The following is an 18,791-nucleotide window of genomic DNA, read 5'->3' as shown; positions in this document are numbered from 1 at the left end:
CGCAAATGTTTACAGCGGTTTGATGTAATAACATTGTTTACTTAGTCGGCACCTGACATCAATGTAAAATGGACGAATTAAACGCCGTTCATTAATTAGTGTCATTCGCCAAAAGCAGTTGTTATCGTAATATTTCCTATCTGTGTATTGTCCGATATGTGGTATGATATCTCGGGGCCCTTACCAAGTCGTCGGAGTCGAGTAGCTTGTTTAAGAGATGAGTCTATAGCATATCGATCAAAGATAATGTGCGTGGTACAACTGAAGTTCGCAGGTGCCAAGTGTTTCTTGCAGTGATGTTTCCGGGCGGGAATTTGCTACAATTAGCATCCTTGCACACACGTTTCTGTTCTCGCGCAGTTCCACCACTCTCTCGTCGCTTACGATCGAAGCTTTCTTTGCACTTTGCTTCCATGTTGCTTTTTAATAGGATTCCATATATTGATGCCATTCTCGGTGTTAATCCTTCCCTCCACAAATTCCAAATATGCCTTTTTGCCGATATCGTTGACATTGGCAAGATCATTGGTGACATCACTGGGCATGACAGCCCTGATCATGATGTTCACAGCTGCCTTCTCCTCTGTTATGAACGGGTCACTGTGTGGCTGAATAAGTTCTTTCAGTGCCTGCACATCTCTTTCCTGTCTTTGCATTCTAGGCAGGTTCTGGTTATGCCGATGAGACCGCATGACACTTTCATGATTTTATTGATATGCTCCAGAGCATGATCCGGTCCTATTCCATAGAACGGTACTTGGGTAGCAAAAAACAGTAGATTTGGACAATCTATGAAATTAAGGCGCATGCCTTAGAAATATAGATATAGTCATTTAACTGTAAAAAATACCTGTACAAAAGTATATATATAATTAATCAGCACAACTTTTGCAATTACAATTTGATATTTTGATACAGATTTGGCCATATTCTGCGCTTATTCATGCATGCGAATGCCATGGTAACAACAAAAAAATACCTGAAAAATTGCAAAATATCATGATTTTTAGCCCAAAATTGCAGAAAATTGTACTCAATTTTTTTCTTAAGACCTACCTTAAATTGAGCACTTCTCTCACAATGGCAAAATAAGCTAATTTATTTCATAGGTCGATTAGGTGGATTTTTCAATATTTTTGCCTAAACCCGCGCCATGGATTTTCCTTCAAGTAAAGCTAGCATTTCCGGTCAAGACGCACTTCCGGAGGAGCCCAGAATTGTAATCTCTAACCCATTTTTGTTATGTTTATTTTTGAAAAAAATGAAACTTATATCAAACCCTCCATATTGGATGTACCAATTTCAGAATATATTTGATTTTTAATGCATGGCTCAAAACAGGGGCTCCCCACTTAATAAATATATAGACCGTGGCCAGGCTGTTCTTCTCTGGTTTGCTACCTTGGTTCTTGTTCATAACCCAGTTCCCAATTTCAAATTCCCTCCATGTATTATTTTCGTGTTCCTTCACTATTTTTCATTCCGCAAGATACAAGGGAATATGTCTAGCATAAACCAGTTTGTCCATCGTGAATGCGTCAAGTGATGATAGGTGAAGCTGCCAATTACCTGTGTGGTATGCACGGATAAATTGTAGCAGGAGAAGCACCATTTCCGAATAGTGTTTTGTAATCTTGAACATCGATCTTTCTGCACACATTTCGCGATCGAAGTCTTTCAGTTTCCCGCTTACATTCTGTTGTTCTATTGAAAGTTTGAACGCTTCATGGGCTTGTTGAACCTCCTCGCGATTCTCGCAATTCACTGATAGCTTTTGAATGTCTTGGGGCATTTCAAGCTCGGATCCATTTCTGTCCACAAACTGTGAAAAGTACAGGTCAAATAAAACCAGCAGGGTGGTTATATGCGCATTCAATGACCTTCGGATGTGGTTTGCATCTAATACATGCTTGCATGTTATAAGTCCGTACATGCCACTCTCAATCGACGCAGCGTCAATGCCACTACTTTCGATGTAAATACCAATAACGCGACACATAGCCAACACTGTCAGCATGGGTTAGGATAAGCTTCATTGCAGGTTGATAAAGCCCCATATCCAGTGTGAAAACAGTCGTTCGTTCCTCACCCACTACAGCTGTGTTTAAACCCTGGGCGTTGCTTTCGATGTCACAAGTCAAAAAGCGACGGTAATTTTGTATTAAAATATTGCGTTCGACCATATAGACATCGAACTCCATATTCGTAGTCTGTATTATTCGTTGTTCAGTTTTTCTACAAAATGAAATATCTTATTTAAATGTTGACTGGAAGTGGTCTCCTGCAGTCGCTAGTCGTATCATACATGTATATATACACAATGTGTATCGCGGGAAGGGTTCCGATTGAGTTAACCAATCAAATTCCATGTTGGGAATTTACATTTTTACTAAAAAGAAAAATCATTATTCAAGGATTCGAACTCGATCTGCCTTTCTGGTTCTTCCAATATTTCGTCGCATCGACTCTGCGGTAAGTCAGATAGTCGGTATGCATCGGTATACCAACCTAGCTTCGCAGCTCAGGATTCACAACCTGCACGTGCCCAGATTGATATACCGCTGCATGCATCCTCTTCGGTTTATAAGGGCGCAGCTCTTCGTGCCCGAGGGCACGAAGTGCGAAGCACTTCTAAGGTAAAGCATACATGAAAATATAAGAAATATAACCCACTGTAAAAAATCCAATCAGCGTGAATGCGATGCTTTGAAGTCAGCTCATGATCAATATATAATCAAGCGGTTTAAACGCTTTTATGATCCGACGAACGTATTCTTCATCCGGCAGAAGCTCATGATCAGTGCAATTGCTCTTTATTTGTAAGCGTTCAAGTGATAGACCACCTCCAATATAATTAACTGACCCAAAACGAAATACATGTATCTGTTACGGAAATAAAAATTTCTCCTTTCTCTTATGTGGATTTTCTTTCTCAAATGGGGGTTTTGGGACAAGGATAGAGTGAGAATGTATGAATAAAAAATAACCAGAAAATTCGGCTCCGTTATTTCCATAAATTGAACTTTTTAACATTGCATAATTAACGGTTACTGAAACATCTAGCTGCACCCTTTAAGGCCTTTCCTTCAGTCATATTATCCTTTACGTAAATTACAGGTGTTTACTGTTTAGCACGCTGTTAAGGCAGTCACACTCTAATTATGTCATTTTAATATAATTTTTTATTGATGTTTTAAAACAATAGATTACGCTTGTGAATTCTAGCCACTCAATTTTTGGTTTAGGTCAAACTAAGGGAGATAATCACTGCTGAAGATGTCAAGGTCAACCAATGGTAAAATCGGAGTTATTTTTGACAAAAAAATCACATTTTAAATTTTCTTTTTAAAACTTAATACATAATTTAGTAATTAGAAGAAGATGATTTATGTAAAAAAAATCATCCATGACTATCCATCACTGGTTTGTCGGAATTTATTACAACATTTATCCCGATTATCTCCCTTTGCGGTTAACACAACAATGGAACCAAACCTGGTAAGAAATAATTACTTACATAATATATACTAATAATAATAAAAATACTGTTAGAGGTATCTTCATGATTCCAACTGTTCCGAAATCAGAATGAATTTTTTTAGTGTTCCAGCAAAATTAATGTATTTTATTTTTCTTACTTTTTGAGAAAATCAACTTTTTTATGTCGATGCAAAAATTCACTTGGAAGGTCTTTATCACTACGGTGTTGATTCAGGTTGAAAACAAGCGTTCTGACGCCCTTCGAATTTGCGAATTCAAACTCAACAAAAGTAGCGGAATAATATCAATAAACCAGATATTTTCAGCACTAAATATCGAGATTAATCAGGCATAGAACTCGATACCAGGTAAAAAGAATTTCCTGTAACAGTTGCGATATGAAAACATTGCGATGTGAGTAAATAAGTGATTAATTTCTTTATTCTGATTACCATTTCTAAATTTGACGATTTGATCCCGAACATTCCAATGACGTCACTTTTTAGTCCTCTATATGAGCCCGGGTGATTCGACCTGGCAAGCTGACGTTTTGAAGGATTGAATAAGCACTCATTTGTATGGTGGCTGATTACGGCCATCTCGTGTTGTTGTGTTGTCGCCTTGTCGTGTTGTCGCCTTGTCGAGTTGTCGCGGTCTCAAACTGCGACAACCCGAGATTTAACAGTTAAAATGTCGACTTGTCGCGTTTTCGAACCGCGACAAGTCGACAACACGACAAGACGACAAGTCGACAACACGACAAGTCGACATTTCAAACACGCTAATTAGCGCGTACAGAATCTCGTGTTGTCGCGGTAAAATGTCGACTTGTCGTGTTGTCGAGTTGTCGACTTGTCGTGTTGTCGCCTTGTCGTGTTGTCGACTTGTCGTGTTGTCGAGTTGTCGACTTGTCGCCTTCCTGTTACACATGCGCAAATCATATGAAATAACCACTATCTTTGAATATAGAAAACTGAAGTCAGTGCTTGTGAATATTTGGTGTGTTTGTAAGATATTCGATGTTCAAAATTGTTTTAAAAATTATATTTTTCCCCATTGTTAACTCTTTTGAAATGTATTATACTTAACGGAAATCATAATATTAAATTAATTGAATATTAACAAAACAAAGGATATTGTCAGAACACAGAACAAAAATGTTTGTACAATGAACAGTAACAGAGAGGACAAATGTACATGTATATTAACTTAATATTGTAAAATCTCCTTTACAAAATATTGTGTTATTACTCGGTTAAAACTTATTATTCAATTTGAAGAATTGAAGAGAACACGGATGATAAGACGAAATATTATCTATTATTACTAATTACTGTAATAGGTTCTGTGTGCAGTACATCAAACAATAACCTTAATTTAAGATCTAATAAAGAATTTGATTTAAAACGATAAGAAAAAATCATTAAAACTTTCATTTAGTCCAAAGCGTTATAGAACAGATAAGGTGTTGTGTCCCATCTTTCTGGTAATTAGTTCATCTATTTTGATCATCTGCATGCATCACAACGTATATAATGTTAATATTCTTATTTATAAAATTTGTTTATTGTAATACAGCAAGATTTAACCCTCGAAAGTTTGATTGTGTACTTTGACTACAGTAAGTCATACAATAGTAATCAAATGCTGTAGCATAGATACTTCCAGTAGACATTTAATATAATGGAACTCTTGCAAAAGAAAAGTACACAATTAGTATTTCTGGGTCTAGAAATTCCTAATACATAAAACATGTGTTCATTTTACGAAATGAATATCATAATTATATAATAATCTTTCTCAAAGCGATCAATTTGTGGTTAAGAGAGGCTTGGCTAATTATGATACATCCAAGTATAATTGACCTGTGTTAATATGGTCCGAGTGCAAAGTCAATAAAAAGCAACTCAAGTTACATTACGCAAACATTGAGTTCTTCAGGGTGGTGTCCTATGGTCGATGTTTTTTCTTGTAAGTAACATGCACATTAGAGAATGCTTTGATACTTGCCAAAGAAAATAATATCTAGTATAAAAAATAAGGACCTCAGTTTCGGTTCATATGGTGTTATACCGCCCTGGTATAATTTAAAATAATGACCTCGGGCTACGGTCTGGGTTATTATTTATTCTACCAGGGCGGGACAACAACATATATACATCCTTATGCATGTATATCTGCAGTGCTTTTATCTTTATATTCGGTAATTCCTGTGTTATATTTGATACATTTACCATTATGCTCCGTCGTTATATCGAGATATTCGATGCCTTTTCCTTTATATTATGTAGCTAAAATTAAACTTTATATTCGGTACAAATTTCTTTAAATTCTGTACACACTTCTTTATATGATGTGCAACCTTCTTTATATAATTTGCAAACATTTATATAATGAAGATCAAATCCGGCTTATAATATTTGCATAATTTTTCGGCTGATTTCGTCTTAGTGACAGCACTTTGAATAGTTGTGTAGGATTTTGAAAAGGAAATTATTGCTCTTACCAACGGTAGTAACCGTTTTTGTGAAGATTTACTATAAATATGATTTTAACCGCTTAAACTTCATATAGGTGGACTACGTTTTGTTTGTCTCGTGATCTATCCATCCTTCTCAATATATATATCACCATGTTGATTACGATTTTACTGATTTTTGTATTTAAACTCATAAAACGTCCAAAATAGTCTATACATGACACTCTGGTAGGTCCAAATTATTGGGTCGCCATCTACATGTAGACAATTAATCCTGTGTTTATATTGGATCACCAATATAAGAAAAAAAATTGATTTTGTTTTTAATTTTAGATGTGCTACTATTTTGTTAATTCATATCACGAAAATAAAAACAATTAAGAAGCAAACGCTAATTGAATTCTTCGTTTCGAAAAGGTAGTTGGTCTTAAAAGCTGTATATATGTGCCGTAATTTTCATACTCACGAATCAAGAGCTTTTGGATATTTTATTCACCATCAACCTTTCGAAAATTACATTTACAAGTATGAATAATAACTGAAAATGATTTTGACAGTACATATGCGGTCAGGCTATGAAGCCAAGATGTGGTCTACAATTTCATTTAACATTTTTATAAAGTAATAAGAAATTATAAAGTGATTACTGCAGGTATGCATTTATCTTAACATACATAAGACATAAATTCTGATTTGTAAATAATGTTTACAAGGCATCGTACATGGTTTTCTGACCATTTGAATGATTATCACACCTTAAAACAACCTGATGGTTTTCAATAGTTTCTTGAAGAAAAATTGCATGCCCAGTTACGGCACATATCACTTAACCAATTAATACATAAATTCCCAGCCGCCATACATCATCTATGATATAGGTTCATGTATATATTATCCGAATAGCGTATATTGAACTTTGATTCCTAGGCGTGGCAACATTATAAGATTTTTCAAATATCTATATAGATATGTAGATCAACCCTGTTGAGATCAGCCGCTTGATTTTTACACTTTACCTTATCCTAAACATGTTCCCTAACAGGTTTAGTTGAATTCGGACCAGTTGAGAAGATGATGGAATTGTTATGTTTAGTGGTGATAGACAACAAATAAAAGTGATGTCGATAGGTCACCTGCCTGGGTGACCATCTTCAGCTTGTCCTTAAGGCTTAATAGTCCGAAGGCCCGTTAATCTGAACGTCCGTTAGTCCGAACGACCGTTAGTCCTAAGGTCCGAAAGTCTGATAGTCCGATACCCGATATAAATGTAGAGACTTTAATTACAAGACTCAGTAGTAAACTTGCTAAGATATGTGTAACTCTAGACTGACATCATCTTCAGTGACCCACGGATGATTGCACTACACTACGCTACATTTGTCACTAATGTAGCGCAGGGTCACCGACAAAAAGCGGAATGTGGCTTATTTTAAAAATTGTGAAAAAAACATAATCTTGCAATACATGTACATAAACGTATCCGAAAAGAAAGAGAGAGTGTATATGTACACTGCAATCCTGGTTATTAGTTTCCCAGATATTACCATTATGCGAACCATTTTCATCATTGCAAAAAGGGGAGAATAAACAAGTAAAAGGAAGAAGACGAAAAACACAAAAATAAGTCGTGAAATACATATTTCATATATGTATGCAGGTTAGAATTGGTAATATATATATCATCCATTCAAGCAGCCATGTTATCCCTAATGCAATCAAATTACAGGGGACAAAAGCTTTACATTAGGCATATGTTTGAAAGATAATTCATAAAATGTATATTTATGTGACATCTTATAAAATGTAAGATATTTTCTTTCTTTTTATGATTTTTTTATTTATAATTTTGTTGTATTTTTAATAATGCAATGCTCATTGAAGAAATCACAACTTGCCGTCCATAAAAGTTTGCAGTTAAATAACTTTAAAGAATTGCCGAAAAATGTATTTATCACAATTTATTGAAAACATGTAAAACTATCAATTTACATGAAGTAAAACAACTATATAAATTGCAATATTTTCTATTTTTGGGATTAACGGGCCTTCAAACTATTAGGCCTTAGCGGTTGAAGTGACCTTAAAATTAACAGATGACGATTACTGCGTACTAATCAGACGGCACGACCAGACTATTATTACACGATTATCATATAATAAACAAATTATTGAAATTCATAGTTCAAAGAAAAATACTTTGACAACTCTCGATGAAGAAATTGCTATCAAATATCTTCATCTAGCTACAAACACATGCACACAATTATTTTCATTAGCAATCCAATATGGCGAGTGTTATCCATTGTTTGCGCATGTGTAACAGGAAGGCGACAAGTCGACAACTCGACAACACGACAAGTCGACAACACGACAAGGCGACAACACGACAAGTCGACAACTCGACAACACGACAAGTCGACATTTTACCGCGACAACACGAGATTCTGTACGCGCTAATTAGCGTGTTTGAAATGTCGACTTGTCGTGTTGTCGACTTGTCGTCTTGTCGTGTTGTCGACTTGTCGCGGTTCGAAAACGCGACAAGTCGACAATTTAACTGTTAAATCTCGGGTTGTCGCAGTTTGAGACCGCGACAACTCGACAAGGCGACAACACGACAAGGCGACAACACAACAATACGAGATGGCCGTAATCAGCCACCATACTTTAAATATCGAATTCCGCCTTGCGGCAGTCGTAGAGCAAACATTGGTTTACACGCATGATTGAACACTCGGGTTTTATCATTGTGGAAATGAAAATCACCGGTTTAAACACACAGCTGTAACTTAATTGTATTGGAGTACAAAACGTAAGTAACGCTTTTGTTTTATAATCTTTGTGTTTATTTCGTGTCTGTTGTGTCTGAACCTCAAGTTTTATGTATAGTTATTGGTTAGTGTTACAAGCACATGTACAAGTAGAAGAATATACGTACCCAGTGTACTATACCTTTCGCCCGGGTACTAGGCCAGCTGCAATATTGTAGCACAAAACACACGGGGCCAAGCTCAAAACACAGGGGCCACCTCAATGAAAATGGATGTTATCATACATTTTTTGTATTTGGTGGATGGACTGATGAGTATATATGACAGTAATGTGGCTTTTTCCAGAAAATATGAGATTTGAAAAATTATTTTAAAAAACGGGAATCCCGATATTTACTTTCGGTAAAAAAATCGGTCCTCTTCCAACTACATTTACCATGATATAGCCGGTTATTTTCGTGGGTTAAGATTTCATAATTAAATTTTCGCGGTTTTAAGATTTCGCGACTTGTCTTTAAGGGTATATGTTACTTTCTTAATGTTAGGCGATTCCATTTTTTCTGACATTAGCAACGTCCCCTGAAATCGCGAAAATATCCTCCTTCGAAAATAATAGGGTATACGGTATTTCTGGAACCACTGCAGCATCACTACACATTTTTGCATATCTTTATAAAAATATTGTTAAACTAAAAACAAATTAATTATTTTCAAGTATTCTGTATCAAATGAATAGGTCATGTATGTGTGTGTGCTCAATATCCAAGGACGAGTTCACTACTGTCACAGATATGTAAATTATGATTTTGAATTTTCCCCGCCATTTCACGTAAGGTAAGAATCTTTCAGGATATGTGTTTGTTGCTTTATGTATATTTCTTATTAAATATCGCCTCCTATTTGTCATGTTGCTAAATGGGCACTGAACGTAGAGATGTTCAATCGGCTCAATATCGGCTCTTTGGCCTAGAAGTGCTGCACGGAAATGTCAACGCAGACATAGCCAGCCGGGAGGACGTTTTAGGATTCCTGTATTATAAATAAATTTCTTCGCATACAGAGCGCTTATGAAAGATAAATTGATTTTTCTGTTTCATGACAAATTATACTGAATATATGAACACAATTTTTTACCGACTTTGACCTTCCTTTGCCCGACTATTCACATTAAAATATTTACATTTTCGACTTCTCGAAAGCTGCTACAGCAAATCCAATAGAATTTGTACAAACCTTCTATGGCATAAAGCCAATTTAAATTGTGGATTATATAGTCAAACAAAACTCTTCTACTCAACTCACAAAAGTGGTAGAATCCGGCACTTTACTGTGATTTATTGTGAATTTTATTACCCCCAGATTTTCCTCTGGGGACAGTGTCAAACTTTCTAAAGTTTGATAAGGGAAAACACATTTCTGAGCAACATTTTTTCAATTCCCAGAGGAAATGAGTCAAAATTGATTAAAATTATAAGCCTGAGAATAGCATTTCAACACCATCGCCAAATTGGTATTGTCTGACCTAAGGGGGCGGGGCCAAATGGGGTTAAGATCATTAACATCTTCTACTGAGCTCACAGATGTGATGGAATCAATACTCTGCACAGATAAATGATATTAGTATCATTTTTATTTTACTAAAATTTTATATCTAACGTCATATTGAAGCCGTTTTTGATACTCTATTATGCTCACATCAGTCATAACACCAAACCATTTTTGTGTCATTCTGTATCAGAACTCGGGTCACCGTCAAGACCCTTGGTCCTATTGGTTTGCAAAACAATCAGGGTTACACCTTTTGTGACCTTGGCATGGTGGCTGTAAATGTTATCCGCCTAAGGCAAGAATGTTGTAATTTGTATTCCAGTCGATTTACAGGTAGGTACACGAACTATAATGAGGACGGAATTCCCGCTGGGCACAGGTGCTATCTCCAGATAGTATATGATCAGTTGTTCAATTTGACCAGGAAAATACTCTAAATAGCATAAAGGTCAAGCGTGACATAGGATAGTGACGTCATATTTTTCCACCCAAACTAGACCATATCAACATACCCATGCATGCACACTGTATGGTAACGGGATCCGGCCCCGGTTGTTTGGTATCTACTTCCGGAAAAATCGTATCCAAAAAATGAGAGGGGTACGTGCTAAATCGCTTCAAAAACTCGATATTATTTCATTTGTTTATCGAAACCTATCAAAAAAAAATTAGAACAGTGAAAGCTTAAAATTTTAATATGTCCCACAATTGTATGTGAAAAATGATAATAAAGTCTCCTTTTTTGTATCAAACATGTAACATGGATCGTATTTCCACACAAAATTGAGAAAATATATATACATGCACATTACTTCAATTTCCTTCTATTCTGGCATTTTCCTCTCAAACACTAGAAATTACATTTTTTTATTATTATTATTTATGAAAAGGGTGCAGGGGGTAAGGAAAAAACAGATGGGAAGGTGGGGGAGGAGGTATAGGGGGATAAGGGTATGAAGATGGATGGTATATAAACTAATAAACCAACAATCAACATAAGGTAAAGACAGAAAAGGGGGAAAGATACAGAAAAATGGATATCAGTTCACAGATCTATACAAATGTATACATAGTGCAAGCATGACAAATGGGAAACATGTATAAATAGCTATTTCATTTCAATTTAAAATATGGACAAACTAGTGTCAGGGGTTTGCAAGTTCCACTAGTTTTAACCATTTTTTGCCAATTTTTATTGAATCTATTAAATTTTTTTCTCCTTTACCAAAAGCAATATACTTTTGAACATAGTAATAATCTTTAATAGAGTTTTAAAAAGCTGTCACATTTAATGAACCATGTAAGCATCTAGTTTTGTAAATATAATGTTTTATATAAAAGAACAATTTCTTTGTCAATCCTATGGTATATACAATTTTGATCTAGTTTCCAAAAAGCATAGTTTCTTTATTAATACCAAAAGGAATAAAAAGAATATCCAAAAGGTTTTCAAAATTGGCTGAAAAGTTCTGAAATTCAAAGCATTCCCAAAAAAAGATGTGTGATTGTCGCCCTTTCTAATCCGTGAGAATTATTTGAAAGACCAATTTTACAAAGATATGTATAAGTTGTTATAGGCCGGGATCTAGGGGGGGTCTACGTCTAAGTAAGATTGAAAAATAGTCATAACATTGACATTTTTCAACCGAAGAAGACAAATGAGGCATAAAAATGACCACAATAGAACAGCAATTACATATCAGGACCATATAATCCAATATATGTAGTTATTTCTACGCAGGAAATGAAAAAAATGGATTTTAAGCTCAAAAATGGTAATTTTTTAGCAAATTTTTCATATTTGGCTTGACGCAGCAAAAATGTTTGCCAACAGCAAACTATTATTTCTAATCAGTTATTTGACCTCTTATCAATCAGTAAAAACAACATCAACAAAAAAACATTGTTAACATTGTATAAGCTCCGGTTATGACGTCATCAAGATGGCCGCCATCTCGAATTTCACTAACAATTGAAAAATAGTCATAACATTAACATTTTTCAACCGAAGTAGACAAATGAGGTATCAAAATGATCATAATATAACACAAAATTCATATCGGAACCATATAATCCAATATATGTAGTGATTTCTACGCAGGAAATGAAAAAAATAGGATTTTAAGCTCAAAAATGATAATTTTATAGCAATTTTTTCATATTTGGCTTTACGCAGCTATAATTGTTTCCCAACAATAAAGTATTATTCGAAATCAGTTATTTTGACCTCTTATCAATTAGCAAAAACAACAACAACAAAAAATGTATAGAAATTCAAAAGAGAATTATTGTTATACCATCATTTGGTTTACAAAACATCACCGGGTGCGTATACAGGGTATATGATTGCTGGTTTTTTCCAAACCGCTGACACTACAATTTCCGGATGTCTTAGAACTTCCCAAAGATAACATTGGCAATTGACGATTCATATCTTAACACATTTGAATTTTAAGTTGGCTTAATATCTAAGTGGGACTTATTTCCTAACAAAATCCATTTTTCATGTTCGAAAGTTTGTAGACTAGTAGCGTCTCAAGATGAATTTTTTACTGCACAACGCCAACTAATAGGGTATCAAATTAAAACTGAAGAAAGCATTTGTTTCCGTTAATACCGCGACACTTTCCGAAATTTGTTTCTTTTAGAAATAGCGCATCCACTGTTAACTTTATTTTTCTGTGTATAACGTAAGGAAATGTCAGATGGTTACTGCAGTATCACATATTTCTTTCAATAGTTCTTAATGATAAGCATTATCTTTGTGCGTGCTTTCTCGCCAGAGTGTCGATGAGCTGATGAGCTGATGTGATATTACATTACCGGTTTTACCATCGTGGTTCTAACTTGTCAACCGTCCATGGCCAGAGGTAACATCAAGAACATCGGGTTCGCGGATGTGGGAGCTCATCTTGTTTTCAACCTAGTGATTCACATATCGTATATGATGTTCCAGACCTCTCCGGTAGGATGGAAAAGACACCAGAGCCACATTCTGCGAAGGGTTGAGTTGCATCTCCTTAATTCGTATGAAGCACAATTCCTCATTCTTGTGAACCCTCAGTGACCATAGATGACACAGGTGAATTATTTGAGGTCATAAATGAGGTTTACAGTGAAGTTCCTCTCTTTGCAAAGTCTGGAGAGCACTGTAGAAAACTTTTTCTGGAGAGTCTTCAATGGTGTATCCACGCATACACCAGATGCGACACAACCAGTACCTTCAAGGGACATGGGAAAGTCTGACCAATGAAAAACATTTAACATTTATGACCTCCATTAAAAGACTGAAGGATAACATAACTGTGCCATCTTTTGTCGGCCACGAGTGACCACAATGTTTGATTGAATTGTGCTTGAATCAATTCCACCAATTCGAAGATTCTAGGTTCTGTGTGTAATTTCCTGAGAAGTACTGAAAACAGCATATACGAGAATTATAGAATCTGAAGGCAGATCCCACATCTCCTGAATGAAACTGTTGTTCCTGATTTAAAACTCTGGCCGATGAGTTGGGCCATATGAAAGAATTGACATAGGGCTATGAACAACAACATGGTATTGTAGTGAGTGTCACTCATCTCATACGACATCGAAGCACGGTACGCTGTCTGGCTTTCGACGAGATTTGTTACATATATCTCTCGATTACTCTGATTTGGATTGCAGGTACCAGCTATAACCAGACATGGCAGGTCTCGTCAGAGGATAGCTGCAGTGTGGTTGGGATAGCAGCGCACCAATGTTAATGGTTATAATTGAGAACCAGTGTGGAAAGAAATATGTGACATTGTGGTAAACTATCTGACATTTGCTAATAATACTGCATAGGAAATAAACGAAACTGTTGATTTGTCCTACACCCGAGGCTAGATATTCTGTCAACTTTACATTCATGTTTCCTACTTATAAATCGCCAATAGTCAAACTTATTTAAGGAACTTATAACACACCAGGAAACTGTAGTGTCAGCGGTTTTGGTGTTAGAAAAATAGCATATACCGTATAGACGTCACCCAGTGCTGTTTTGTAAACATTAATGATGGTATAACACAATAATTCTGTTTTTGTATCTCTATATATTTTCTATTGTTTTACTGAGTGATTAGAGGTCAAATAACTTGTTTTACGAATAATAGTTTGCTGTTGGAAACATTTTATGCTGCGTCAAGCCAAATATGAAAAATTTGCTAAAAAAATATCATTTTTGAACTTAAAATCCGATTTTTTTCATTTCCTACCTAGAAATCACTACATATATTGAATTATGTTGGTCCCGATATGAATTTGATGTTCTATTATGATCATTTTGATACCTCATTTGTCTACTTCGGTTGAAAAATGTTAATGTATGACTATTTTTTTCAATCTTTAGTGAAATTCGAGATGGCGGCCATCTTGATGACGTCATAAACCGGAGCTTTATACAATGTTAAACAATGTTTTTTTGTTGATGTTTGTTTTTACTGATTGATAAGAGGTCAAATAACTGATTAGAAATAATAGTTTGCTGTTGGCAAACATTTTTTGCTGCGTCAAAGCCAAATATGAAAAATTTGCTAAAAAATTACCATTTTTGAGCTTAAATCCAATTTTTTCATTTCCTGCGTAGAAAATAACTACATATCTTGGATTATATGGTCCTGATATGTAATTGTTGTTCTATTGTGGTCATTTTGATGCCTCATTTGTCTTCTTCGGTTGAAAAATGTCAATGTTATGACTATTTTTCAATCTTTAGTGAAATTCGATATGGCGGCCATCTTGATGACGTCATAACCGGAAGTTCATCCCAGTTTATACAATGTTACCTCTCGATTTCGTTATCAGTGGGTCATAAGGCTTCAGAAAAACATTGGTTCGTTAAGTTGTGGGGGGGTGCACGTAGGACCCCCCCCCCCCCCCCCTAGATCCCGGCCTATTAGAATATGATGGGAAATTCTGAACTGAAGCCACTAAAGTTTAGTATTATAAGTAGACATGAAGGGTATATTGTATATTTGTTTCCACATTTCTTGAGAATAGTCAAAAGAGGTTCTCCATTTATGCTGGCCAGTTATAGCCATATAATTTTTTTAACTAGAACTCTGTAAAAATCTTGGACTCCACGGTTATTTTTCAATATTAATTCAAGGCTAAAAGGAATAATTGGGTAAAATTATTTTTCATTTGGTACATTTACATTTTTAAGATACTTTTTATTGCTAGATACAAGTACATGATACTGAAGATAATTACTTATTGCACCATAAATATTACAGAATTCATCACATGTAAAGAAACAATAAGGAGAAACACTTTTTAACAAGTCTTGTATGGTTATGATTCCATTTCTAAATCAAGATATGTAAAAATCAGCTTTATTTCCAACAATAATATTTTTGTTGTACCAAATAGGAATTTTGAATACAGAGTATTCTTCTGCTTTTAACTGGTTCCCCTTTGATCTTAATTTATACCATGCTGTAACGTAGTATTAACAGTTATATAAAGAGTAATAAAATACAGTATATGTTAATTCCGTTCTAGGAATGGGTGTAAGATTGAATTAACTGACGTGACTGAAGAAAAACACCGACCTACAGTCCTTTTCTGGCAAGTGCCAGGCATGGATTCCAAATCGGCTATCATGAATCTCCGTGTTATTGATAGAAAATGTTTGAGGAAGTGCACAGTTTATTTTACCATTTATGCAAATAATGTCTTAGTATAGAGTTTATTGGGTTTTACCCACGTTTTTAATCTTACGAGTGTATACATTGACTGGCTAGTCAAAGGGAAACCTCAAGAGCCTATGAATGAATGCTGAATTTCATGTATAAGTTTATTGACTCTCTGTTACACACTCGAATGGCTTCATGAGCGTTTTCTTTATGTGTCGGCTCATTGTTAGCATGGCAAACATGTCACTATTCTCTATCGTAAAAATTAGGTAAATATTTTATATATGGTGTATAAGTGTTAAAATACGACATTAAACTGTTGACTTTTTGAATTATCAGTAAGGTATATATAATCACCAGTCAGCGTTAATCCATTTCATTGTCCGAACACACTATAAAACGCCTACATGTAACCGAGCATTTGCATTATGGTGCATAAGGTAACAGCGCAACTGATATGAGTCGCCATTTTAAAGCCCACCGTCATCAGATGGTGAGCAAATCAAATCGCATTTCGTTTGTGGTCCGTCTTCCTCCCGTCCGTCCTTCGTCTCCCGTCCGTAAAAAAAAATCTTGTTACCACTTTTGCTCTTTTAAGGTACTAAAAGTTGACGTGCCCCAAATTCCATAGGTAGGCTTCCGTCCGTTTAAGGCCATGGTTGTGCATTTTTGTATTTTGTCCAGGGTTCGTCCCTCCGTCCGTCCGAAAACAAATTGATATCGCTATTTTTCTGAAATCACGGAATGAACATTTGCCAATTTTTTTATGTATATTGCATTCCCTTGGCGTTAGGTTACAGTTGTGTGCGCATGATGGTGCGGTGTGCGCACGATGTATGCACGATGTGCGGTTTATGCGATGTGCGGTCTGTGCGGTAGGAACGGCGATAGTTATCGTGGTTGATATAAATTAAGAAATTCAATTTTATTGTGTAAACATGCGAAACGGTGATGGGGTTTATTTCTACTGTATTGAACACAGGGACCTGGCACGAAATTTATGTATACCTGAGCCCGGATATTACTTAAATGGAAGGTAAAACGATTCATGGCCAGAGGTTAGATTAGTGTCAGAGCGGCGAAAAACACATACAATAGATAACTACACAAATGTATACACACTTATATATATACATGTACTGTAGGTAGCTATAGGTTTGGGGTTGGGTTGGGGTATATATGTTGTCCTCGAAGCATGTTTTGAAATACACATAATATACATGTACATATATACATGTTATATAAATGTATCTATTAGTAAACCCTCTAGTATCTCCCTCTCCTTAAAAAAGATAAATAAGAGATACAAACAAGTAACAAAAAATGTGTATGCCCATTTTGAGAAAAAAAAAACAATATTATACCAATTATTCTCAATTAAAAGAACAAGAGGCCCATGGGCCTTAACGGTCATCTGACTATTAGTACAATACAACATAATCGTTTAAAGATTTTAGCCTATTTGACCACTGTGACCTTGATTGAAGGTCAAGGTAATTCATTTGATACAAACTTGGTAGTCCTTCATCCCAGCATGCTACATGCCCAATATCAGTACCCTGGGCCTTCTGGTTCTTAAGAAGAATTCATTTAAAGATTTTAGCCTATTTGACCCCTGTGACCTTGAATGAAGATCAAGGTCATTCATTTGGACAAACTTGGTAGCCCTTCATCCCAGCATGCCACAGGCCTAATATCAGGTCTCTAGGCCTCATAGTTATTCACAAGAATTTGTTTAAATGATTTTAGCCTATTTGACCCCTGTGACCTTGAATGAAGGTCAAGGTCATTTATTTGAACTAACTTGGTAGCCCTTCATCCCAGCATCCTACAGGCCAAATATCAGTACCCTGGGCCTTCTGGTTCTTGAGAAGAAGTCGTTTAAAGATTTTAGCCCTTTTTGACCCCCGTGACCTTGAATGAAGGTTAAGGTCATTCATTTGAACAAACTTGGTAGCCCTTCATCCAAGCATGTCACAGTCCCAATATCAGTACCCTGGGCCTTCTGGTTCTTGAGAAGAAGTCGTTTAAAAATTTTAGCCTATTTGACCCTCGTGACCTTGAATGAAGGTCAAGGTCATTTATTTGAACAAACTTGGTAGCCCTTCATCCCAGCATCCTACAGGGCAAATATCAGTACCCTGGGCCTTCTGGTTCTTGAGAAGAAGTTGTTTAAAGATTTTAGCCTTTTTGACCCTCGTGACCTTGAATGAAGGTCAAGGTCATTCATTTGAACAAACTTGGTAGCCCTTCATCCCAGCATGCCACAGGCCTAATATCAGGTCTCTAGGCCTATTAGTTATTCACAAGCAGTTTTGTTTAAAGGATTTTAGCCTATTTGACCCCTGTGACCTTGAATGAAGGTCAAGGTCATTTATTCGAACAAACTTGGTAGCCCTTCGTCCCAGCATCCTACAGGGCAAATATCAGTACCCTGGGCCTTCTGGTTCTTGATAAGAAGTTGTTTAAAGATTTTAGCCTTTTTGACCCTCGTGACCTTGAATGAAGGTCAAGGTCATTTATTTGAACAAACTTGGTAGCCCTTCATCCCAGCATCCTACAGGGCGAATATCAGTACCCTGGGCCTTCTGGTTCTTGAGAAGAAGTTGTTTAAAGATTTTAGCCTATTTGACCCTCGTGACCTTGAATGAAGGTCAAGGTCATTTATTTGAACAAACTTGGTAGCCTTTCATCCCAGCATGCCACAGGCCTAATATCATGTCTCTAGCCTCTTAGTTATTCACAAGAAGTTATTTAAAGGATTTTAGCCTATTTGACCAGTGTGACCTTGAATGAAGGTCAAGGTCATTTATTTGAACAAACTTGGTAGCCCTTCATCCCAGCATCCTA

This window comes from Argopecten irradians, chromosome 4 (assembly GCF_041381155.1).
Source record: "Argopecten irradians isolate NY chromosome 4, Ai_NY, whole genome shotgun sequence".
NCBI classification, from domain to species: Eukaryota; Metazoa; Mollusca; class Bivalvia; order Pectinida; family Pectinidae; genus Argopecten; species Argopecten irradians.
The sequence above is the reverse complement of the archived record's forward strand: the minus strand, read 5'-3'. Positions refer to the sequence as shown.